The sequence below is a fragment of the Bos taurus genome, chromosome 15 (genome assembly GCF_002263795.3).
Source record: "Bos taurus isolate L1 Dominette 01449 registration number 42190680 breed Hereford chromosome 15, ARS-UCD2.0, whole genome shotgun sequence".
NCBI classification, from domain to species: Eukaryota; Metazoa; Chordata; class Mammalia; order Artiodactyla; family Bovidae; genus Bos; species Bos taurus.
Window position 1 is genome coordinate 76116258 of NC_037342.1, and position 27772 is coordinate 76144029.

The 27772-nt window shown below is 36.8% G+C and overlaps 1 protein-coding gene across 35 annotated transcripts in view; it reads right to left on the reverse strand.

The window, feature by feature from the left end:
• PHF21A (PHD finger protein 21A) overlaps positions 1 to 27772 on the reverse strand; it is a 192180-nt gene that overhangs the window by 159535 nt on the left and 4873 nt on the right. For 21 of the 35 annotated variants that reach the window (XM_059874635.1, XM_024975169.2, XM_024975166.2 and 18 more), the window contains 2 exons: positions 2926 to 2966; positions 1458 to 1569 (listed from right to left, as the gene is read on the reverse strand). The gene's annotated coding sequence lies outside the window, so the exon portion shown is untranslated. Of the gene's footprint in view, positions 1 to 1457; positions 1585 to 2925; positions 2967 to 26903; positions 27244 to 27772 lie in introns of those variants that run through there. The other 14 variants (XM_059874641.1, XM_024975158.2, XM_024975150.2 and 11 more) reach the window with 6 other exon arrangements.

Sequence of the window (27772 nt, forward strand, 5' to 3'; positions counted from 1 at the left end):
GAATACTGGAGTGGGTAGCCATTCCCTTCTCCAGGGGATCTTCGCAACTCAGGAATAGAACCTGGATCTCCCACACTGCAGGCAGATTCTTTACCACCTGAGGCACCAGGCAACGGCACTCCACTCCAGTACTCTTGCCTGGAAAATCCCATGGACAGAGGAGCCTGGTAGGCTGCAGTCCATGGGGTCGCTAGGAGTCAGACACGACTGAGTGACCACTTTCACTTTTCACTTTCATGCACTGGAGAAGGAAATGGCAGTCCACTCCAGTGTTCTTGCCTGGAGAATTCCAGAGACGGGGGAGCCTAGTGGGCTGCCATCTCTGGGGTCACACTGACGCGACTTAGCAACAGCAGCAGCACAGGCACCAGGGAAGCATTATTAAAATATCAGGTTTCAATTTGTACTGAATACTTACTGATTACTATGGATCTAATATGCTAGTAGATAAAACATATCTTTAACTTTTAACTACCAGTGCTAAAAATGATCACAAATGTGAAAATTTTAATAACTTATGAAAACTAACATTTACTAACATGAATCAATAAGATGACATTAAAAAAATATATAATGTTTATTTTCTTATTTTCATGGTGGTATTTCTTTGGTGACACTCCATAGGTCAACAGGAAATGCTACTGCACAAAGAACTTGATGTTGGAGGCTATACTTTGAGTCTGGCAAGGTTACTATGCTCAAGTACTGGTATTATAGGTGCTGACAAACCTGAGCTAGTAAGACTGATGCTTCTTAACCACTGAATTTACACACATACACACACACACAATTCGATTAATGATATCTAAAAGTATGAATGCCTTTGAGTATAAAATATGTATCTTTCCTTTGGTTTCTTGGGTGTAAGGGGGCCAGATCCTTGTTAAAAAGAAAAAAAAAAAAAAAAAACAAGGAATACCTGCACAAGTCATACCATTCCAGCACAAGGGAGTGGTATTTTCGGTCGAGTCAGGGTTTCCCCACAGCCCCTCTTCTGCACAGGTCTGCTGTAGTGAGTGTCCTGCCCCACTCCCTACCACCAGTGTTCATTCTAAGATACAGTTTCTACCTCCACTTCCTGGCTCCAGGCCTGGCAGACACACATACACTCTTCTATTTGCTACTTTTCTTTACAGAAATTGAGCATGTCTACTAAACTCTTCCCAACTATACCCAACAACAAGAACACTGAAGCAAATTCAAAAATGCACAGAAATTCAAAATGAAGGAGGCTGAAGAGAAGAGTTGTATAAAAGCATTTTAGAAAGTGTTGCCATATTTACCAGAATGCTTTTTAATGATAAATATTTTACTACACAAAGGAGAACATAAGAGAGGACGGTAGTCTTGGTATAACTAATCAGTACTTAACAGAAGTAGAAGTTACGGGAGAGAGATTTCAGATCAATTTAAGGAAGAGCTAAGGATTAGAGCTGTACAAAAAAGGAATGGGTTACCTTATGAGGTAGTGGGCTCCCTGTCAATAGAAGTATTCAAGAATGCTGCATATCATATCCCCCTCTTGGAGATTCACAATGCACATTAGCATATTAAAGGTTCTGAGAAGTCCTGCAGTAAAGAAACCTGTTTAACTTTGTTTAAAGCAGCATTTTCCAAATTATTTGACCACAGAACATTTTCCCCACCCTCCCACCTCAATAATATTTATTAATTTCTGTGGAAATTACAGTTCCTCAGAACACATTACAGAAATATGAGCTATATTCTTTAAAATGTAGAATTTAATACATCAGGGATATATCTGAATAACAATATGTCAGGGATGTAAGAGAAGAAACTGCCACACCTGGTAAATGGTTCAAAGAGAAGGCCCTTAACATTCCTTCTTCTTTAAGAAATGTATGATTCCATTGCATCTCAAACTAAAGGGCTATGGGGTCTTGATTATTTATTTTTATTGGTTCCATGAGAGAAAGGCAAGTAGATAAAAAGGTAGTATAATCTAAGATTAACTGGTTCAAATGCCTCCCTTTCATGTTCAAAGCTCAATACCTAAAAGGTAAGAGATACCTCAATGACCATTAAGTTATGAAAGAAGCCTCAACTAAATACCTACTCTACCCACTAAATGAATTACCATTTGAGAGAGAGAATTAAAAAAAAAAAGTACCTTGCAATAAGGGACTACCCTACTCCAGTTATCTTGTTTGAATTTAATTTTTTATCGTAATACATGCTCTCAAAATTAGGTTAATATTTGTTTGGTCTTTAGACACTGGAATGCCCTGTGTAATCTGAATTATACACTCAAATGATTAAGCGTGATGATTTATAAGCTGTTAAAGTAGACATTAAAACTGATACTATGGAAAAAACATGTTTGCCTATATGACCCACACTGCCACATTTCTCTCATTTTAAAAACTTTTTCCTCTTCAAGAATTATACAAAACATACACTGAAAATGTAGTATCAGACATGAGGCCAATCCAACGTTAAATTTAATAATATAAATGCTAAGAGTCCCCAAATTTCAAAGTCAAGGTTCCCATAGTTACATTAACTTAGTCTTTTTGCACATATATTAAGGCCATCAAATTAAACAGCGTATTAAGTAATACAAGACACAATGGGAACCTTAACTTTTGAATTTCCTGGTTTCTGAATTTTCAGCCCTAACCACTGCATTAAGGACATTTTCCGCAAAGGGGACCTTTACATTTTAAGAGGTTATCGAACGTAGGAACATGCAAGCCTGGCAGTAATATTAGAAACACAAATGAATTTGAGATATGGTTATGTGAAATTAGACAAAAATTCACTTTCACTCAGTACAAACAGTGAAGTCTTTCTCATTTCTGGGAGAGAGCTTTTTTGCAAAAAAAGAAAAAAAAATCACTGAATATTTGAATTATCATCCTACGAGCATCAGGCACAGTATGCCTGCTTGAAAAAAGTACTTACCAATTTTGGGGAAACTGGCTCTCCTTCAGTTCTCTTGCTCCCTATAAGAGAAGAAAGGGAAAATGGAATTAGACTACAAACTCAGACTTATGACAAGTCATCAAAAGCTGATAACATAAAGATTTCTAACTCATTTTAATGAGGTAAAAACCAAAACACACAAGAATCTCCAAAGCTTTAAAACCCAAACGAAAAAAATAAGGAAAGAGACAGGGAGCTTCGTTTTTACAAGAGAAGAATTCAAGGGCAAGTGGATATCTAATTTTCCATTTTTTTTTCCACTTTTCGATAGCCTTTTCAAGACAAGAAAAAGTAGCTGATAGTTTCCCTTTCCTAAGAGACACAGAAATGCAGAAATACACACACCCCCCCCCCCAACAAATGGCCTTCACTGTTTGCTGCTTTATTTTACAAATTAGGCTAACATCATTGGCCCTTAGCTTGATCTACTTAAAAGGCTTTTTTTTTTTTTTCAATTAATCTTGAAATGGACCTGTCTTATATAAGGCTTTAAAATTCAAGCATCTTATATGTATAGTCATAATTTCAATTAAACTTTTCATTCACATTCTTAAGTGCTACCAGTTTAAACTGTGAACCACATAACACGAAAGTGACTTTCCCTATGCCACATCAGTTGATAGAACCAGAAAAAAAAATCAAGGTTTTGGGATCCCAATCTATGCTCAGTGATGCTTTTATCAATTGTGGTTTTTTAAGATTATCTAAACTCCATTAAGTTGATTTCAAGGTCAGAAAATTCATGTCAAGCTATATTATTTATTTTTAACTTGTCCTTGCCCCAAACTTTTCTAGTTAAAAAAATTAGTAAAATTAAAACTTTTTCCTTAGTGTTTTCGTATTATTTAAATTCAGCATACCATGCTCTAAATCTCTATCACCCTACGCCTTAAACATAGTATATCTGTCCACTGATGTCACTCCAACAGTGTGATGTAAATCCTCATTTCCTTAAGGGATATTTAAAAAAATCTTCATCCAAATCACAAATTTTCATTTAATCATGCACAGTCATACCCAACATATAGTAAAATAATTTTAAAGGGCCTCAATTCATGCAGTTAACATTCATTTCCAAAAGAAATTCAATTTGCTCTTTTATTCTGCCTTTCTTTTAGCAGCAGTACTTTTCTAGAGTTCTAGTCCATATAAATGGCAATTTTAATCACCAAGATTAGAATGATTACCAACCAAAAGAAAAATCTATAAAATGATCTGCAGAATGATGTGGTTATTAAAAAGTAGATTCTTGGGAATTCCCCGGGGGTCCAGTGGTTAGGACTCTGTGCTTCCACTGCAAGGATCATGGGTTCAGTCCCTGGTTGGAGAACGAAGATCCCACATGCCACAAGGTATGGCCTCCCCCTACCAAAAAAGTGGATGCTCACTAGGGAAAAAAAAAAAATCTAACTATGTGTGATGTTCACAATACACACCCATATCAAACCACTATGTTGTACACCTAGAACTAATATGATGTTCTATGTCAATTTTAAAAAGTGGATCCTTAGTACAGATTCTGTACCACTCTAAGACAGTACCAGGCAAACAGTAAAGGCTCCTTAGGGAGAATTCCCCAGAAGTCCAGTGGTCACGGCGGGGCACTTTCACTGCTGTGCCCAGGTTCAACCCCTGGTCGGAGAACTAAGATTCCACAAACCAAGTGGTGTGACCAAAAACAAAGTAAATGGTCAGTAGATATTTGTTAAATGAATGAATTGATTGAGTGGACCCTTAACTCTCAGTTGCTGGCTTATTTTCCCTACTACGCGTTTCTTGTTAGCTCTTTCATGCTGGGGACAATCTCTCATGCATCAATCTTCCACAGCATTACTTATTAAATGAGTGACTTTGGATAAAAACAGTTGACTGCCATTTTAAAACATAATGAAAAGGAAAAGATAGATATATTGGATCAAATAAAAATTAGGAACTTCTGTTCATCAAAAAAAAAAAAACACCATTTAAGAGAATGAAAAAGCAATCCACAGAACTGGAGAATTGTAACTGTAATACGTAACAGTAGCTTATACTCAGAATGTATAAAATATATTGAGACTCAAAGTGGTCAGGATGGGATCGGGATTTCAACTTTTACACAAATGGCATTTGAGAAGGTACAGTCAAATAAACTTTTCTGAAAATCATATTCAGTAAGAAGGGCAATGGATGCACCTTATCTCTGGGGCATTTTCTCCAAAAATAAACAGCAGAGTCAATCCCTAATTGACAAGGAATCTTACCATGATATCACAAAACTACTCATAACATTGCTTGCATGGATGGCAGAAATCACAATGGAAATCAAAGTCTGAGAGGTTAAGTGACTTCCCTGAAGGTCACACAGCTAGTTGGTATCAAGCGACAGAAAAGTACACAGACCCTGAGATTCCTTTGACTAAGCTGGCCTTTCTACTAGATCACACTTTCTCTTATCCAGCTTCAGCAGTTACTCTCTTAAGAAACTAGGATAAATACTGACCAAATATTTTGGGGAAAATCTTCATATAAAATTTTAAAGAAAAATCACATAAGTAAGCTCTCTAAGGCTGGTTTTAACACTTGACCTCCTTTATGCCTAAGGGATCCCCATGAATAGGCTTCAGAGGGGTTTGCCAACTCCACAATACTATATGCTGAATTGTGAGTGTAATAGTATTCTGGGAAGAAGATCCACAACTTAAATAAGATTCACAGAGGTTCAGATACCCAAAAAGAGTAAATTATTTTTAGACTAGTGATTCTTAAACACTGCATTAGAACTACCCAAAGTGTTCCTTCTGAAGACTGATTATTAAGTGACTGGGATATTGATTTAAAAAAAGAAAAGCAAATATTTCTGTAATTTAATAAAAATTAGTTAGCCGCAAAAATATTTACATGTAACTTGTACTTTTTACATTATATATATGCAAAATATATGTAAGTCTAAAATGCAAGTTTGACTTCCTCAGGTTAGGTTGATCGGAAAGTCCACTTAACTTCTCACATACATTTGACACTTGCAGCTAAAGTACTTCAAAATTTTAGCCTTATTTGCTTAAATATTTTAAATAGATTTGTTCCTGAAAAATACATTCAACACACATGAATTGGAGTAATTATTTTTACTTTTAGAGTTGAATACTATCTTGTTAACATAACGTCACAGGATTTTTTGCAAACTAAAAATTGTTCCACCTCCTCTCTGGAACTTCACAGGTATTGTAGCTGCTTTAATTATAGCCAATAAAGAAATGAATCATTCAGATTTCTGATATGGTTATAAAATTTTTAAATATCATCAATAAATTTGAGATGATTAATCAGATCAGATCAGTCACTCAGTCGTGTCCGACTCTTTGCGACCCCATGAATCGCAGCACGCCAGGCCTCCCTGTCCCTCACCAACTCCCGAAGTTCACTGAGACTCACGTCCATCGAGTCAGTGATGCCATCCAGCCATCTCATCCTCTGTCGTCCCCTTCTCCTCGGGCCCCCAATCCCTCCCAGCATCAGAGTCTTTTCCAATGAGTCAACTCTTCGCATGAGGTGGCCAAAGTACTGGAGTTTCAGCTTCAGCATCATTCCTTCCAAAGAAATCCCAGGGCTGATCTCCTTCAGAATGGACTGGTTGGATCTCCTTGCAGTCCAAGGGACTCTCAAGAGTCTTCTCCAACACCACAGTTCAAAAGCATCAATTCTGCGGCGCTAAGCCTTCTTCACAGTCCAACTCTCATCCATACATGACCACAGGAAAAACCATAGCCTTGACTAGACGAACCTTTGTTGACAAAGTAATGTCTCTGCTTTTGAATATGCTATCTAGGTTGGTCATAACTTTCCTTCCAAGGAGTAAGCGTCTTTTAATTTCATGGCTGCAGTCACCATCTGTAGTGATTTTGGAGCCCAAAAAAATAAAGTCTGACACTGTTTCCACTGTTTCCCCATCTATTTCCCAAGAAGTGATGGGACCGGATGCCATGATATTCGTTTTCTGAATGTTGAGCTTAAAGTCAACTTTTTCACTCTCCACTTTCACTTTCATCAAGAGGCTTTTTAGTTCCTCTTCACTTTCTGCCATAAGGGTGATGTCATCTGCATATCTGAGGTTATTGATATTTCTCCCGGCAATCTTGATTCTAGCTTGTGCTTCTTCCAGTCCAGCGTTTCTCATGATGTACTCCGCATATAAGTTAAATAAACAGGGTGACAATATACAGCCTTGACGAACTCCTTTTCCTATTTGGAACCAGTCTGTTGTTCCATGTCCAGTTCTAACTGTTGATTCCTGACCTGCATACAGATTTCTCAAGAGGCAGATCAGGTGGTCTGGTATTCCCATCCCTTTCAGAATTTTCTACAGTTTATTGTGATCCACACAGTCAAAGGCTTTGGCATAGTCAATAAAGCAGAAATAGATGCTTTTCTGGAACTCTCTTGCTTTTTCCATGATCCAGTGGATGTTGGCAATTTGATCTCTGGTTCCTCTGCCTTTTCTAAACTCAGCTTGAACATCAGGAAGTTCACGGTTCACATATTGCTGAAGCCTGGCTTGGAGAATTTTGAGCATTACTTTACTAGCGTGTGAGATGAGTGCAATTGTGCAGTAGTTTAAGCATTCTTTGGCATTGCCTTTCTTTGGGATTGGAATGAAAACTGCCCTTTTCCAGTCCTATGGCCACTGCTGAGTTTTCCAAATTTGCTGACATATTGAGTGCAGCACTTTCACAGCATCATCTTTCAGGATTTGAAATAGCTCAACTGGAATTCCATCACCTCCACTAGCTTTGTTCGTAGTGATGCTTTCTAAGGCCCACTTGACTTCACATTCCAGGATGTCTGGCTCTAGGTCAGTGATCACACCATCGTGATTATCTGGGTCGTGAAGATGATTAATAACTACTTTGTAAATATCTTTTGTAAAACATCTTAAAACCTTCGTGTATGAAGAATATACATAAACCAAAAACAAATTTTGCAGAGGAAGAGTTCAACACTAGATTAGGTCTTAAATTAGGCTAAAATCCACCCCATTACACATTTTGAACAATCTGTGCTCAATCATAAATTTTGATAAGGGACTAGAATAGCACAGATAATTGTCAAAGACACTTTAAAATGTCACCTTACACAGAAGATTCAATCTCTTCTACTACACCAAGCTGATACACTATTTCATATACAGTAAGTTTTACTGCTTTTTATCTGTCTTTCCTAACTTCTAACAGAGAGTATAATAAGTTTGAAATAAATTTAAATGCAAATAAATGCTCAGATGAAAAAGCAGAATCCTGCTAAAGGAGATTTAGTCCTTTAGGTGCGGCCCAATATCATAATCATCCCTCTTGCCCCGAGCCCTCTTAATCTCACCCTCTCAAGGGCATCCCTCTCCCCTCTCTTTCCTGAAGCATCAAATTTTCTTTCACTACTGGATCATTTTGCTTCTTTTATCTAAAAAAAACAGCCTTCCATAACTCCATATTCTTCTGTAGTTATTGTCTTCGGTAGTTATTATCTGCACTGCAACTTGTAGCAGAACTCCCTGAAAGAGTTAACCGAAGTCCCTGTCCCCAGTTCCTCTCCTTTCATTCTCTACTGAACCCACTCCATTAGGGCTTTGCCTCCTTCAGTCTTGTTTAGAACAGTGACCTCTCTGTTGCTAAATCCAACAGTTAAGTCTCAGCCCTCATTTCCCTGTTCACACAGTATTATCTGACCCTGCTGACCATCCCTTCCTTCATGAAATCCTTTCTTCTCTTGACTGCCAGGACACCAGTCACACCTGATTTTTTTCCTAATCTCTTTAGGCAATCTTCTGGGTTTCTTCTGCTAGTTCTTTCTCATCTCTCAAGACCTCAAATGTTGAACTCCCCCAAGGCTCAGTTCTTAGAATTCTTCCCATTAGGCAAACTCATCCAGTCTCATAGCTATAAAAGGATCTGTACACTGGTGACTCCAAAATTTGTATCTCTGCCCAGACCTGCCCCTTAATTTCCAAACCTACATATCAAACTGCCCATTTGACACCTGTCAAATTGGCTTCTCAAGCTCAACAAATCTAAAACTAAACTCTTGATTACCTATCCCCCAACTTCCTCCCCAGAGTCATCCTCATTTCAATAAATGGAAACTCCATCCTTTCAGGACAAAATCTTAAAGTCATCACTGACTCCTCTTCCCCACATCCTACATCCAGTCCAATAACTGACCTTCTTGCCTCTGCCTTCAAAATACATGGGACTGTGACCACTTGTCTCAACTCTACTACCACCTCCTTAGTCCAAGTCACCATCATCTTTCACCTACATTACTGCAATAGCTTCCTAATTGGCCAGCTTCCCCACTTCCATCTTTGTGCTCCAAAGTCTAGTCTCTCAGTAGCCTTTTTAAAAGACAGATCTAGTTACGCCTCTGCTCAAAATCCTCAAATGGCTTCTCATCATGCTTAGAGAAAAAGCTGAATTCCTCTACAATGGCACAAGGCTCTAGTGATGTGGGCCTCGGTTACTCTTAGATCTCACCTTCTTCCCTCTCCCCATTCCTCAATTTACTCCAGCCACCCTGGCCTCTTTTCTGTATTTCAAAAACTCCTAACAAGTTCTCTTCTCAGGGCTCTTCTGGAACACTCTCTCCCATCAAATACCTTCAACAGTTCACTTCCTCAAATGTCAGGAAAACTACAGCAGCTGCAAGAGTAGAATACTAAAACAAAGATTAAAACATTCATCAGAACTGTCCCCCTCCCCAAAGGTTCACTTTAGGGACGTTCTTTCTTACACCAGGAATACCCTTTTTTTAATCTTCTCTCTGCCTATCCAAGTCCTACTCAACCATTAGGACCCAGATAAAGACTCATTGATTAATAGCCCTTCCAACTCCCAGTTCTCCATTCTTTTAATTCGCGAAGTGTTTATCATCTTCCTCATTCACCTTAGAAATTAACCATGTACTATCTAACACTGTAACTTACATGTCTCATTTCCCTAACTATACACACACACACCCCCTCAACATGTGTAGAACAGAAATAATGTCCTGCACAAGAGTTCTCAAACCTATATCAAGATTCTGAATTCATTATATCTGATTCGGAGCCCAGATATCTGTAATTTTTTTAAGTTCCTCCAGAAGATTCTGATGCACAGCCAAGATTAGGAACCATTGCCTTATACATCTCTACTACCTTCAGGACCTAGGAAAGTAGGCCTTCAAATAACCTAAAGCTAGAATGGACATCCTAGAGCACCAGATCCATACTTTCATTTCAAGGGGAAGAGTGGTCCAAAAAATCTAGATGTCTAGCCACTAGCTATTAAGACTATAAGAGGCAAAGCCCAGTCTAAACCCCAGATTTACTGCTCTCCATCTAGGAATCCTTCCATTACACTCTGCATAAATAAAGTAATAAAAACCCACAATTCAGATAGGCATAGTAAACAGTGATCATCTAATACTTGACCAGTAATTGCAGTGTCCACGCTGTAAGACAGTGCACATTATTAGCTTCTATATGCTTGAAAAATGTTAGCAACATTAGCTGACAAGAGACTTAAAATGCTAGAGAGTAATTGTGTTCAGGCTTACAAATGAAAAAAAAAAGTTACTTAAATTCTTAGAATACGTACAAAAACTTGTAAAAATCATTTATTTTGTAGTAATATATTACAAAAAATCAATGGAAAGGAGAATTCTTGCTTCATCATGCTATAAAGTACAAAAATCCTTATTCACAAGCTTCCACAGTGCACAAAGGTATAAATGTTTTCTGAGTCTAATCATCATAACATAACCTTAATTACAGATCAGACTTAGTAAATCACCCCATATCCCAAGACAACTCAAACTCTTATTTTAATAATCAGTTAACCTCAGGACCAAAACTCTAGCCATCATCAACGAAAAACAACTGAGTTATCTATAAAGCATTACAGAAGAGCTTGTATTCATCTTGGTGTACAGGGATTTAAGCCAGTGCCTCCTGTTAACACTAATGGGAGTTCTGGGTGTGAAGCGAGGAGGAGGATCAACGCCCAGCACGGAACCTGTGAAAACCCTTTCTGTGGCACTAACTGCAACTACTGGGACTTGTTCTCTCAGTGACGGGATAATAGACCCAAATTCCTATGTCTCTAAAGAACAAAGATCATTCAAATAAAAGTCACTAAGGAAGGTCACTGGTAAACACTTGATTTTAAAAATATACAAGAAAAAGCTAAACTAAAAGAACAATTACTGCATAAGGGAAACTTTATAAAATAGCACCAATATGCACAGGTGGGGGAAAAAAAAAAAAAAGAGTGAACTGCTGGAGATAAAATATCTCACACAAGAATTCAACAGGATTAAAACATACTAGACTTTTTTACATTAGAGCACAGGAAGCCCAACTGTAGGAGAAGCTCGTCCAAAGAAACACACACACAAACAAAACAAAAACTCCTCTCCCGATGGAGCCCTGAGTGCACTGCAATCCTTGCCTTTAAACAGCACAGAAGAAAACTCCTGCTGCACTGACAGCCTGGAATAATCACAAAGCACTTCCAGACAAACAGATAACAATCACAAGCTGCCAAAGACAACCAAAACTAAAATAAAAATTATAGCACCTTATTGTGTCTCATACTGCCTCACTTCTCACTTCACTGCTGTACTCACCAGGCTGAAAAATGAGCAGGTGTGTTTCAGGCTACAGAAAAATTAGTGAGACACACACATGCACTCACACACACACCCCAGTCACAAACAGACACACAAAGGGAGTGATATTCTTTCACATGTAAGGGCTTTAAAAAAACCACAAAGCTTTGCTGAAGGCCTACAAAAACTAAGAAAGAGTAGGCCTTACCGGAGCAGTAAGGAAAAAGCCAAGTTTTATTCCTAATCCACAGTTACTAAAAGAATTAACATTTATTTCAATTAGAAAGGCTTTGGCAGCAATCCATTTTTTAAAGAAAGAGAAATTAAGATTTTCCCCATTTCTATTCTACAAAGAAAATTAAGATCTTCTTCTGATCTTAGCTCCACAACACAAATGAAAAAGAACCCTGACTTAAGGCCTGAAAACTAAATGGTTCCATAACATTCACAGTTAAAAAAAAAAAACTATGTAGTCCAACATATTGATTCTTTATCATCACTGCTATCATTAATGAACATTTAGCTTTTTATCTGTACTTTGAAATGTCAATGAGAAATTGAAACAGCTACAATATGCTGGGGATTCTAACTTTTGAAACAAAAACCACAAAGAAACACGACTCTGAAGCATAAAGTCTCAATCGTGCTGATAAGTAAGTGGTCCTAAAATTTTAAAGTGAAAGCAATACATACTAAAAAAGAAGTTTGCCTGATATTAAAGCTAGCCTTTAAAACCCAAAATATTTTCTGTTACAGAAGACTGAAATCAGGGCTTCCATTAACCTTGTTTAAAAAAAAAAATCCCATGAGCATGGATTTTTTTTTCCTAAGTCTCTTCATCAGAGCAGCATGGGGTCCCATTAGGCACCCTATTTTACTTCCACCTTATAAATAACGTTAGCTATTCGCTATTTCCATGGAAACCAAGTACAGAAAAACCCACTTAAATGAATACCGGTTAAAGGAATAAGTTTTATTTTAGTAAGGTTTTGCAGCTCTAGATGAACTCTACTGGGGAATACTACAAAGTCTTCTTAAGTATAATTTTTAAAAAGATATCTTTGGTATAATGGGAGCTTATTAAGAGTCCTGTTAAATAAATGCACTCCTTGCACTAAACTAAATATGCCAAACAGCATCATAACGTTAAAAGTTATCTTTCCAACGTACGGTACATGGGTTTAGATGCACAGCCACCAATGACTGCTTCCTCATGCACTGGGGTGGAATAATTACCCCTACGGGTCTAATTTAAACTAATAAAGGCAAGGAAATTTAGAAATAAGCCTACCATCACCTTGTAGTAACTGGTAATGAACAGGACCCACAACTGCAGACACATGCACAACTTGCTACTCCTCCACAGAGAAATGAACAGTAACTTAAGTTCTAAGTTCTTAAAAACTGTTACCGGGTCCAGGTTAGCAGGGAGTCAAAATTCCCTCCTCAATAAACTATTTCACAGTTACAGCGTATATTCCCTAGTCAATCCACACATCCATTTGGGTGAAGTACAAACAGAATATGCAAGAGAAAGTGCAGAACAAGACTTGGCGATTTTCCCCCATAAGCTGACAAATATTGCCCAGCATACACTAGAAATGGCCATTTGTGGTGGTCCACACAAAAGCTGCAGACGGGAAGTGCTCATAAAATTAAATGCAACTCTTAAGAACAATAAATTCAAAACTAATCATCTTAAGTTTCAAAAGACAGAGAAGAAAACTAAAATCCTTCCAGTAGATATGGTTCTCTGTTAAGTTGATGGTGGTTCAGACATCTTCAGTAAGTTAAAAAACAAATGAAAACAACATTACCTTAAAAGATGATTACCAGTATTAAATTTACAATGTATGTACAGAGTTAACATTCCAGCACACATACTTTCCATTTGAGTATACCAACATATCTATTGTAATACATGTTCTAAAAATGTAAGATTATTTTTCTTATATGTAAAGTTTGGCAAATGTTAATAATTGTTAAAGTTGGGTTAACAGGTATGTAGGGTTTGCTAATATTCACTCTACTTCTGTGTATGTTTTTAAATTTCCATAAAAAGAAGTTTTTAGAAATCCTATAAAGTTAAGGCTCTTGTCTCAAATATGTTTTTCTCTATGTGTAACTGAAAAATGGATGAAATGCCTGGTACAGACTTTAGAAGCTACTGAATTTAAATCCAACATACCCATTACATGTAACCACAACTAAAATTTCCAAGTTTTACTTTTCTTACCAAAACAATTCAGTTAACAGTTTAAAAATCACAGGAGAAATCTGAAAAGGTAAGGGTCTGCTATTGTGTAATTACCAACAATGAAATGGAAACAATCAATGCCTAATAACAAGGTATCTTTAGCCATATTTTGTATTTTACAAACTAAAGAAATTCTACTAGCCCTCTCTCTACTAATAAATCAAAATACTTTCAGAATAAGCAACACCAACTTCTCCATTTTCTTCTCCAATTAGGTCCACAGGACTACAGAGGGCAATCTAACAAATTAATGCTTCCTATTTCTTTTATCTTGGTTAAGTAACAAGGCTACCCCCCTCCCCTCTACGATCCCAGTTCCCCTCCTATCAGAAAATAAAGCAACTTTTGAGGTAAAAAGGTCTTTTTCTATTCTCTCCCTTGTTCAGATATGAAATGTTTCACAAATCTTCGGTTACTTTAGAAGTGATTTTAAGCTATTATCCAACTCCTGGCTGAGGGGCCAAAATGCAGAGGTTCACAAACTGTCAAGCTTTGAGGTCTATAATAACAAGTCTCTCTGTTTAAAAAGTAATCATTGAAATAATGTTCTGTTTTTAAGAGAAACAGAATAAGATGGTGGTTGCTTTGGAAGGAGTGATGAACAGCAGACAGGGAATGGCATAAGCACAGATGAAAGTTCAAAGATAATAAAGAAGAGGGGAGAGCAAAAGAAATGGAGGGGTTGATGGCAGCATCTCTGCAAAGTAGCTGACTTACCACGAACCAGACAGGCTCCTGCACAAGTGTGACAGCAGTCAAAAGTAGCCCACCTTTTACAAATGAGGCAGGGACATGATTTTCAAAATTGTGTAATTCTTTAAATCAACCCCAAAGAGGCCATTTAGCATCCACTTCTAACTCCCCTGTTTGTTAAAATAAAATACACTTCTAAACTTTTTACAATTCCATTCACCCAAGAGAAGCAAGTTTTACAGATCCTGAACACAGACTGAAATGAAGAGAACACAGGACACACACTATACGCCTGCTATGCTAATTCTAAAAGTGCAAACTTGACTTCCTGACCACTCTGGCTATTGTAAAGTAAGATAATTTTTTAATTGAAAAAAAAAAAAAAAAAACTACACAACCTGCTATAAAATTGCTTAATTTTAAAAAATATTTGTCGAGCTAAAGTACATTTTATCAAAACAACCTTGTTGGAGTTTCTGCTCAGAAAGCAGAAACAATGTTTTAGGAACACAGACAAAATAAAATTGAATAAAGACTTCTATCCACCTACTAGGCCTTTATCAGTGGTGCAGTTGGGTAAATGAGAAAAAAAGTTAATGGAAGCTATTATTCTATTTTTTAACTCAAATGCTCACTACTGGCAACATATACTGTATTCAGGATTTGGTAAGCTATCACAAACACACTTGTTGATCCCAGGGGAAAAAAACTACACAGACCAAAGACGAAAAAGGTTTCAGATCTAAACTGGCAGTAAATGAATAAAATTAATCCTACTTCATACTTAATGATCATTCCCCTCAATGACTGGTTTCACTTACCAGATACATACATACCTATAGATATATGTACCAACATACTAATGAATATATTTAAAACTCAAAAGTACACTTAAAAACTCAAAAAGCATTTAAAACTCAAATTCTTTTCCAAAAACTTAATTCTGAGATCACTGTAAGGCAGAGACAAAGTATGGCTTTTCTCACAATCAACTTGTTCTCAGGCCCAGTTTCTAGGCTCAATATAGGTAACATATGATGATTAAATATAGAAAGAAAATAACAATTACTGAAAGAAAAAATCAGGCACCAAATGAGAGGAAATTTCACAAAGGAAAAATGCTCAAAATAAAAAGGGAAATAAACTGTGTCCATCATTACTAGAAAGCATTCCTATGCCACTTTTATATCTTTGAGGTTCTACATTTGTTTCCATGAGTTATGATACCAAGCATGTGTTCTCAAGTTGTCCTGGGCTGTAGATCCAATGGACTGACCAGCTGATTAGAATTCTGAACCTGTGTGTTGTAATACAATGCCTAATCTGCTACTGCCTTGATGCTAAGTGACCTACTGTAAATATCAGTATCTTGGTGCAAAAAAATTCTTTTATCACTAGAGTTTTAAAAAATATAAAGTGCCCTGAAATACTTTTCAAAGTCTCTGTAATAACTGACATACTCCCATCTATTTTATACTTCTCTTAGCAGTTTCCACAAACAAGAACTCATTAGGTCACTTTTCCCATCCATATCTTTTCTCATGACATTTCAGGAAAAAACTCTCTTTTCTAAGTTGTTCCATATTTACCCTTTTCCCATAAACTTATAGTGGGACTGTGACAACAACAGCAGGCTTCTCTGGTGGCTCAGTGGTAAAGAATCCGTCTGCCAATATAGGAGACCTGGATTCAATCCCTAGGTTGGGAAGATCCCCTAGAGAAGGAAATGGCAATCCACTCCAGTATTCTTGCCTGGAGAATCCCACGGACAGAGGAGCTGGCAGGCTATAGAATCCACTGGGTCACAAAGAGTCGGACATGACTTAGCAACTAAACAACAATAACCGTAACAACGATAATCAAGCTCATAAAGTATCTTAAGACATCCCCATGTTATCTTCATGTCAATCCAAAGAGGTCAATATTATTGTCCCTATGTCATCAGTAAAGAAAGTGAAAAGTCCAAGTGAACACCAGAATGCTTGGTATACAGCACTGGTACCCAAGTGTGTATAGTACCCTTCCATCACCCTTTCTTCTTCTTCCTAAACACCATAAAAAACACAGCAAAAGGAATGAATGAATGTACAGGAGACATATTTGTTAAAAAGAGCTTAAATAATCAATCCAAGGTCACACACTCAACATGAAGTGGTTGTACTGAGAGTCCAGGGGCTTCTCTGGTGGTTCAGATAGTAAGAATCCACCTACAATACAGGAAACCTGGGTTTGATCCTAGGTTGGGAAGATCCCCTGAGGGAATGGCGGCTACCCACTCCAGTATTCTCGCCTGCAGAATTCCATGGACAGGAATTCCTGGTGGGAGAGGAGCCTGGTGGGCTACAAGTCCATGGGGTCACACAGAGTCAGCTATAACTGAGCAACTAACACACACACACTGAGATTCCAACCCACAGGTCAGACTTGCAAGCTTAGGCTCTTCACCAATTATGCAACATTTGTCTCAAACCCTGAGAAGAGAATAAGTCTAGAATTAAGGTTAATAATACCTGAAAACAGCTACCATTTATTTAGTGCTTACTACATGTCAGGCACTTATTTATTCCTTCTAACCACCTCAGAAAAAGAGTACTCTTATTTATTCAAACTTTACAGATGAAGAAACTGAGGCAGGGGCACAGCAGATGAAGGGATCTGTCACAGAGCTAATACAAATCCAGACTGCGCAGAGCACAGCCAGGATCTGAGCCTATGCAGACTGGCTCCAGCGCCCATACTCTTAACCACTGTGCTCTACTGCCATGCTAAAAACCTCCCTTCATTTGAACTGCCCGAAAACAAAACTTTTAACCTTTTCACAAAACTAGTAAATTGTAAGGCTTCATGCTTCAACTAATCAGAGAAAACTAGTAGTGCTTTTCTAAGCATGCTCACCAGACTTTACAGGCACAGGAGATATGCCCCTGGTGACTAGATCACTGCAGTGCTCAGGAAGTAGCACACTGTAAATCAGGTTAAAAGCCCCCAGCCCATCTCCCTGCACACTCAGACCCACGCTAACCACGCACTGCAAGATACAGGCAATTCAGACACGTCCCAGTGAGATCTTCTATAAAATGAATGTCGCTCTGCAAGTACACAAGTGCACACAGTACCCTTCCATCACCCCATCTTCTTCTTTCCAAACACCATAAAAAACACAGCAAAAGGAATGAATGAATCTAAGCTACTTAAAAATCATAGCAAATGTCCAATGATAACTACAGATTTAAATGAGAAAAAAATGCAAAATTCTCAGTTTTGTAACTTGTCCAAATTCTACATTCAAAAGGCAGTAGGCCTCTTTGAAAGCCTCAATTCTTAGACTACGTTGTTAGCATACACGTGCCCTGAAGGGTGTCTAGAAAAGTCCATTTCTGCCTCAGATTCTACAAATCTTGATATGCATATTTAAAACAAGATCATTACTGTTGGATTACAAGTTACTGGGCTTTTACCCTAATATCTATTAATATGACAATGTAGTTAACAATATAAACAAAAATATTAAGCATGGATTTAATATTTGCAATATTAACATGGAATATACACAGAAAATAAATAGAAAAACAGGACTGGACCTGGAGGTACTGAGAACTTGACACAATAAGAACAGGAACTATTGCAGCTCCCTCCATTGACATCGTAAAGTTGCCACATTTTCTGGGCTCTCTTTTGAATTAATGTGGCATCTGTTCCAAGTACAGCATGCTAACATTTTACTAAAAGATATTTTCATTCTACATTTGTATCTGGTTTGCTTTTATTTGAACTCCTGTTTTATTTCAGTGGTCATTATTTCCTTATACCAAGTTGTCAATTTGGCATTCCTGATCTATCTCCCTTGAGGACAAAAAGGGTGGGGAGGAACCATCAGCTTAAAACCCTCTAACAGCAATAATTACAATATGCTTTGCATATACATTAAATAAAGAGAATAAGCAGCAGAAAGATTTTTGTGGGCTTTTTGGTATCAGGTCCTGATAAGCTAACGGCATCTGTTCCTTTCAGAAAAAGAATTCTGCTCTGAGTTATGTGGGGGGAGGAGGGGGGAGTAGAAAACAAATACTAAATAGAATAATTCAAGTTACAAAGTTTGGTCTTCGTGAAATGATGATTTCAATAATTTGCACATATCCAACCCTATCGAGTGATAATTGCTTTTTAAGACAGCCTCAAAACTGCTGCAGCAACAAGCCAAATACAACCACTTGTACTTAACATGCATGCTGCATACTCCACAATGTTACGTCATATCAGGCACAGAGAAGACGCTTACCAAGCTATCCTGCGTTCTATAAACTGCCTAACAACAACAGGAAAAGGCACTGCCATCTCCATAGTGGGAGTAGGAGCTGTCAGGGTAGGCCAGCCTTCTCCCTTTGGTCAACTCTGAAGAAAACAAATAAGGCCTATATTTCTGTCTTTTAAGCTAACCTCTCTCAAGGCCTTTACTCTCGATCATTCAGCCTTCACAGAAAGAAAGGCTGTTGCTTTAAAATTAAAAAGCTGTAAAAGATCACTCCAACTTAAGAGCCCCACACTTTGTACCAATGGTCCTCCAGGTGTCCCCATGGCTACCTCTTCTGCAGAAGAATGGCCTATCTAGGCCGCTAGTCTCCAAGTGGGTGCACCCACCCTGGGGAAAGAAGAGGGCCATGGGAAGAAATTACAACTTATGTTTTTAAATCTCATCCTTTTTAAAATTTCTAATTTCCTGTATGTTTTATAACATGCATAAAATACTAGGTTCAGGAAATTATATATAAATACACATTTATGGGGGCCATAATATTTAAGTTTGGGTATACAGGTTAAGAAGACCAAAACTAGAATAAGAAAGGCAGGAAAATTAGGCTCTGCTATTAATATCAACTTACTCAAATTCTTGTCTCTGCCTCAGTTTTACCATCCATGGCATATACTGAGTCCTTTGTGCATTTATCAAATTATTATGAGAAATAATAAAATACTCTCCAGAGCATAGTCTAAGCCACACAAAATGAAAAGCACCTAAGAAGCTACCAATGAGAGATAACCTTAACTTGGCTTGTTAAAACTAGTTAACTGCTACACCCTATCAGACCCAATTCTTAGAATTTTAAGGCCATGCTCTAGCACTTCACTAAACAGGGATCTAAAGACCTACAAAGCACTTTAGATAAGAGCACATTCTAGAATTAGAAAGACACGTTTTAAACTTTTATAATGAAAAACTTATTATCCATAAAAATTTTCAACTTAAAAATTACAAAGGTGAATTATTAATATAACCTTATCAACAAGTCAAAACTCTCAAAGCTAGAATCAAAAGATATTTACTGCAGATTATAAGGTCTTTAGAATGCTTTTTAAAATATAAATAACACCAGAAAAAATGAATTATTGGTACTCATTAAATTATTGGCACTTCCAATTATTTACCTTCCTTTTTTTTTTTTTTTTTTTTTACTGCTTTAAAAAATGCTGGGTTACCAGTATAGCATTCAAAGGTGATTGAGTAAGTAGGGTTAGGGATGAAGGTGAGGTCAACCAACACTAATTCCTAGGCAGGATATCTGTACGCCCATTAATCTGTACTGGTTTGCGTTTCTATTTATTAAAACAGCACAAGTATTTTCTTGGTTTTAAAACTCTACTGTATAAATGTTGAATGAACCCCTCCTAACAATCAGAAAGAGAGACTACAATTTTTTTTAAAAAGTTATCTGAAACCACAACTGATCTCCTTATAAATAACTACCAGAATAAACTAACAGAATTTAATTCTTAAGTGATATTTCCTAATTTACTTGTGCAGGACAGAAAACAATGTTTTCATTTTACTTAAGATGACATTTTAAATTTTTAAAAAATAACTACAACCATTTCTAATGGTGGCACAGTGGTCAAGAATCAGCCTGGCAACGCAGGAGATGCAAAGAGACAAGGGTTCAATCCCTCTGTTCAGGAAAATCCCCTGGAGTAGGAAATGCAAACCTACTCCAATATTCTTGCCTGGGAAATCCCATGGACAGAGGAGCCTGGCGGGCTCCAGTTCTTGGGTTCGCAAAGAGTCGGACACAACTGAGCACGCATGCAACTCAACTCAAACAAAAAGAACGTAAATGCTTTCTGTCCCACAGGTAATACTCAGTCTAGGGCATTAGAGGTTTACAGTCTTAATATACAAATCTTACCTACCTCTCTCCTTCCAACCTCACTACCATTTCCCACCTGAGCCTTATTTTCCAAAAACAAGCCAAATTTTTTAAAATAGCCACCCGAAAAAAATAAACTTTAAGTATGATGGTATAATTTTACTTATTTTTAAAATGTATATACATTACACATGGGGCTTCTTTGGTGGCTCAGTGGTAAAGAATCCGCCTGAGTCAGGAAGATTCCCTGAAGAAGGAAATGGCAACCTGCTCCAGTATTCTTGCCTGGGAAATCCCATGGACAGAGGAGCCCGGCAGGCTACAGTCCACAATGGGGTTGTAAAAAAGTAAGACACAACTTAGCAACTAAACAACAACATTATACATAGTTAAATACACAGGAAAATTTTAAAGTAGATGAGAATGGGCTAACTTTGGTTTTCTACTTTACACATATCTGTATTGCAAGTATTACTTTTATAACTCCAGTTCTCTGCCTTTTGATGTTTTTAAAATATTAAAACAAACTATTAAAAGAAAGGACACTTACCATCCTACCCTCTAAAATACTGACAGTTACCTAAGGACTGATTGAAATAGCTAATGTAAACCATCTGCACCCACTAAGAAAATGGATAACCTACCCTGCTACAGTGCCCAAATTGCAACCTTTAAGAAACAGATACTAGAGCCTACTCCACAGCAAGCACTGTGCTTTGCAAAGGGCACACAGTGATGGACAGGACATGGGTAGTGTGTGCTCAGTCGTGTCTGATTCTTTGCAACACCATGGACTGTAGCTCACCAGCCTCTTCTGTCCACAGAATTTTCTAGGCAAGAATATGGGAGTGTGTTGCCATTTCCTATTTCAGGGGATATTCCTGATCCAGGGATCGAACCCACATCTTTTATGTCTCCTGCATTGGCAGGTGGATTCTTTACCACTGCGCCACCTAGGACAGGAAATACACTATCCCAAATGCCTTCATTTCCATTCCATTCCACTGCTTACTATTCAACCTAACCCAACAAAATCAGATGAAACATTCTTAAAAGGATATGTCAAAGCTGTGGCCATTTTGGTAGATTGAAAACTCCTTTAGTAATGCACTTGCTAAGCTTCTACAGGAATTACAGAGCTTAGTACAGCATTACAGACACTTAAAAGGAGGGGCTCTGGAATCAAACTTGGGCTTGAATTAATATTGTATCATGGCTATGTATGTGATCCCAGGGAAGCCTTCATTTCCTCATCTGTAAAATGGGGGTAGGTTAACAACAGTAAATCCTTGAACATTGCTGTGAAGACTAAAATTAACTGAGATACTGTATGTAAAAAGACTAGTACTAAACATACTAATAAACACACTAAACATATAATAACAGATAACCCGAAAATACAAAAACTGTTCACCACTTGCCAAATATTTAAAGTCTTATATATATGCCCTTTCTCCAAGAACAAATATATGTATTTGTTTAAGTTTGAATATTAACACAACATTTTTCAACATAAAAGGCCATAATTGAAACTTTTCAATAACGTAACACAGTATACTTACAATATCTTATATATATATACACACAAACACAGCGGTGCATACTGTCAAGAACTACACTGCAAACACGCTAAGACTTGTCTGTTGGCCACGGGGCCGGGGAGGGTGATCCATACCACCAATTACGATTCTAGCTCATATATTTAGATTCTATAAATATTAACACTGTTAACATAATACAGACAAGTATCTTAAAATCCAGCCATCTATTAGTGATTAAAAACTCAAATTTTTATGTACTTCTTTAGTCTATAAAGTACATTCATGAGTATTATTTCATCCTTTTAGGAATACAGTGAAGCAGGCTTTCACCATTATCCCGATTTTACTACAGTACTGGGAAAATTAAAGCTCAGCTAGGATGAATTTCCCAAGAGTGTACAGCCAGTGACAGGACTGGTCTTAAACCCAGGTCTTCTGACACTATCACAACTGTTTCATTTACAAGTGGTCTGGGACACTTAATTTAAAAAAAGATAGAAAACTGTGCTCAATAATTCAGGTGTGTCAGAGGACTCTATAGATAATTACACATGGCTGCCCAGTTTCACTCCTCTTACATCCTCTCCTTATTTCCAACTTTAGTGTGTAACTATAAAATGTAGATAAGAATTCATCCAAACTTCCTGCACTGGCCAAGTAACACCAGAGACAATTTCTCCCTTACACTTAGCCCTTAGAATTTAACATCTCTGTAACCACTGAATTAATTTCATTTTAATATTAGGTCTTAAAAAGATGAGTTAATATAGAATAAAACCATTAATAATGTAGAAGCATATCCAACCAGATTCCATAAATTTATGACATATCTAAAAAATCTATCTAATGTCTAAACTACAAATATTAACCAGTTTCAGTACACCTTTATGAGGAAAAAAAAGATTAGTATTATTACAGTGGAATGGGTTGTTGTATAAATAAGTACTTGAATAATTACTACTAAAGGCAGAGCTTTCTTAAATAAACACAGCAGCCCTCAGCAATAGCATTCGATGAACTCTAATAGACAGTGGTCAAGGAGGTAATAAAGACACTTCCCTGATTCTACATACACTCAGACTAAGGCACATACACCACACCTTATGCCTACATTTTCCAATATTCCCAGGTGTCCCTTTTCCTTTTCAAAAAGCTAAAAGCCATGTAGATAAAAAATTATCCTCAAACAATTTCAAGAGCTGAAAAGAAGTTCATGTCCTAAAAGAGAAAAATAACATAAAGACTTATGACTTCTTTGAACCTAACATTTTAAGTCCATCCCACAGACCTGAAACTACATTTTCTTTTTGGGGCTGCTCACTGGCCTCCAATACATCAATCCTGTAACACTGTGAACTGTGGTGACAGACTGTTTCATGCTTCTAAACACGACAGAATTTTTCCAAGGTTACATACACTGTGACACGAGGAAATTTTGACAGCACCTTATTTTCATTTATCAACTAGTTTGGATGTTCTAACAGTGCAAACATTAACAAAGAAATTTTCATTATCTTTTGAACTTTCTAAAATCAACCAAAGGCCATGGCACAGTGGCAAAGAGTTCTGAATAGGCAAAGCTGAATCCCGGTGAAAACTCTGCTACCAGCTGGTTGTCTGATTTGGGGCATATATCACTTAGGGAGAAACTGAGGTGTGAAGACATTTTATGTATGGCAAAAAATTCTAAGGAACTGCCACATCATTACTATAGACCAAAAATCTCAAGGTCTGTTTAGAACATCCTGAGTTTCTGATCAAATAAATAATAATGTAAAAAGAGGAAAAAATGTAAATCATGATATTTTAAAAAATAACAATAAACACTACTACTAAACCTATTACTAACCATATACATTTATTGAGACTTTATTATGTGCCAGGCACTGTGCTAAGCACTTTCACAGATTTTAACATTTAATCCCTACAACACTGACACTAGATAAGAAAGTAGAAAGTATTAGAACCCTCAAAAGGACAGAATTTTTAAATTTACAAATGAAAATATAAACAAATTACACTTTGTTTTTATAACTTTACGTTTTTCTCTACCTTTCAGCCTTTAGCTTTGAGTATTAAACTTACACTAAAATAACAATTATTTTCAGGTCTTTGTCTTCCATTTAAAGAATACTGAGACTCAAGATGTTGACAATCATTACAGAAGAGTAAAAAATTCTACTTAAATTCTGGCACAAAAATAACCCTTCCATCCAACTTAGCTGTCCCCATTCAAAGAAAGAACTGCATATATATCAGGCCCTACAATAACAGTCTTCTAATGCCCACACTAGCAATCAATTGATGCTGTAATTATAAAGAAATCTGTATCATCACCAACAACAAAAAAAGTTACAACTGCTAAGTCAAGTTTTCAGTATATATACATATGTACGCTATTCTACATGTAAATCTTTTAGCAACTGATTTTAAAAAACAGCTAATGCATCTAAGGTAAAATCACATTAGGGTGTTTCTGAAGACTCACTTTAGAATACTAGCAGCATAATAATCATGACATTAGCAATCAAACTTTACTTAGCAGAAAGTTCTTAGAGGCTTTGGGAAGCTGTGTATAAAATGGAGTAGACAGGAGGGAAGGGTTCCCTGTGCTGTTAAAATCAACTACAGGTCCCAGCATGCAATGCTCTATTCTGGAGCTAGGCAAAAAACTGCACTGCATCTTGGGATTTGTAGTAAGTAAACCATTTCACCCTATCACAGTAAGTTTTAAGAAACTCTGAACTATCTAGCACAATCTGACTAGATCTTATTACCAGGGCCTAGTCAAATCTACATATAATTTGTCTGTTCTCTGCCCTAGCACAGATTCTTTACTATATCAGAAAAAAAGTATCAATTAACATTTAGATGAACATTTTCACGTTAGAAAAACAGAATAACTGTATAAAAGAAATCTGTAAAAAGCAAAAAGATGCGACACAAATTTAAAATGATATTTAAAGATACAACTTGCAAAACAATTGCTTAAATTTTATCAGTTTCAAAGCTTTCTATCCCCTATACCCCAAAAAAGCTTTAATTTATCAGGTTTTCTCTTAACAGTCTTTCAAGCTACATTTTATAAATAATTTTTCTTGAAGAAAATTCTCACAAGAAAACATTTTCCATACTTTCATACTGCCCACTAGGCCCACTGGGAACTACATTCTTATAGGAGACACATAAAACCATCACACACAACAACAATACTTAAGTCCCTCTTTTGTCGAGTCCTTACTATTTACCCCCTCCACTTCTCACCCTTCATTTCACATACACATCTGTTTGTGAAAAGAACACTTAGGAAAATACCAATTACAGATCCATTTCTCTCATCCACTGACTTTTCCCGAAACACGGAAGTTGTTTTTTTTTTTTAGAAGCTATCAACGACATGTCCAAACCCAAGTGGGTAACTTTGAGCTGTAATATATGTATATAATTTCTACACACACTCTCATTTTCTGCAGCACTGAAGGAGGAGGACTAAAGAAGAAAGAACTAAGTGCAATCTGCATTAGGAGGCCTAACACAGGTGGTGGGTTATTTTCAGGCAACAGCACCTTCACAAACATGTTGTGGAATACAGTCCAAGAAATTCCTAACAAGGAAAGATAAGCTGGCACACAAATTTAACACAATCCAGCTAAAAATCACCTGCAGCACATGCTACTACATTTCACCATAAAAGTGACAGGCTACTAGAGGATCTGAAGCTTCATCAATACAACATACTGTCCATAAGGCCAGAGAGAGCAGTTGCCATGGTTACTATCACCCACTTTGATCAGGAAATTATTGTCATTACTCTGAAGTTTTTGGTACTTATTTAAAATTTTAAAAAACAGTCTAGGGTTCTGACTGTTAATTGAGTCAGAGAATCAACTACTGTTTGATTTGTAAGTATGCTGCTTTAGAGATCCACATGGTTAACAATACTTGGATCTGCAGCAGAAAAAAATCAATTCCTCTCTGCTGCTCCTTCTCCTCAAGTACTGACAGTTTGTATTCTCAATGCAGCCAAAACAATAAAACAAAACCCATCTTTTTGGCTTCTGTGTTTAAGTTATTTTTCTCCCCTAGGCCCACAAACAAAGTCAAAATATAACCTAGATCATCAACCTGTTAGGCCCCATCCCTTTCCTATCTCCAAATTATCGGTTCACTTTTTTTGTCTACTTTAAAAAGCAGAAAAACATTTCCATAGATGATTCCAAAATATAGGAAAGAATAGTTTCCTCCAGCTGAGACCTGCTCACTATTTTTTCTTTAAAAAGGGGGCAGAGGTGTGCAGTCTGCAGTGTGTTGGAGGGAGAGAAATGGAGGGGCATTCAAACTGCCTAACAAGTGTCTAGTGTAAGAAAGTTGCTTTAGAAAAACTCAAAGGATGACTGAAACACAGATTATCTCTTAAGGGGAAGAGTTCACCACCTTCCCAGTTTAAGACTCAATTGATAGACAAGCAATATAAGAGTTATTCCTAACGAAAGGTCTATTTCAACATTCTCACCAAAGGTAACTGTTCAAAAAATTCAATACACAAGTAAGATGATATGAAAGTCCACGAAACAGTATGGCCACATGCACACACACGATACAAAGAAGGAAACATATGCTACTGAAGAAATAAATAAACAATAATTTTCATGCAGTATTAACATATTACTTTTTAAAAAAACACCTCAAAACAGCAAAAATACACACCTGGTAAAGTTAGAAAGTGATCAAAATACATTGCTATGCTCCTGAAGAATATTTAAGGCCTACGAAAAAAAGCCCATATACAAAAGTTCTGAGAAGTCAACATAAATCATTAATATTTCCCAGCACAAATTAATATGAAGATTCAAACATGTTTCAAGAAATCAGCTCTGAATATATATATAAATGACTTCTGTCAAAGGTTAGAGACCTAAAACTATAACCCCTTTTCTCCCTTTCAACAGTAATTAAATACAAAAGACTTCAGCAATAAAATATTAAGGATCCAAAATTTAAAAACACATTACTAAAACCTTAATGTCAGTATTTCCTCAAAAAAAAAAAAAAAGAAACTTCAGTGTTCACTGTCTAGAATGAAAACATTATATTACCCTGAGAAGTTTCATTTTTATCTACACAGTTAAATGTTTTTCTCACCCTTCACTGAAGCAAGTTTCTATGTTTAATTTCTAGTTGCGGTTATTTCATAAAGACTAGTTAATTCTAAAATTTAGGATACTATACCTTTTGATATGTTCACAAAATAGGAACTCCCCATTATCTATATGTTTCTTTATTTCAGTCCAAATGTACGAGTAGAGTCTGTAAGAAAGCCAGAACTCAAAAGTTCTGAGTTTTAAACTCCTAAGTTATTTTGACACCAAAAATATTTCAGTGCACTCCTCTAGATTTGAGTAGTCATTTCCTCACGCATCCTTCTCAATTAGAAAAACAAAAATGATACACACAGGTACCTAATACTAACGCATACAGATACATGTCTTTTTCACTCTGAACAAGTTTGAATGGTTTAGTCAGCAAGAATTTTTCAGAAAGTTAGCAGGATCAGTCAAAACAATCAAAATATTAAC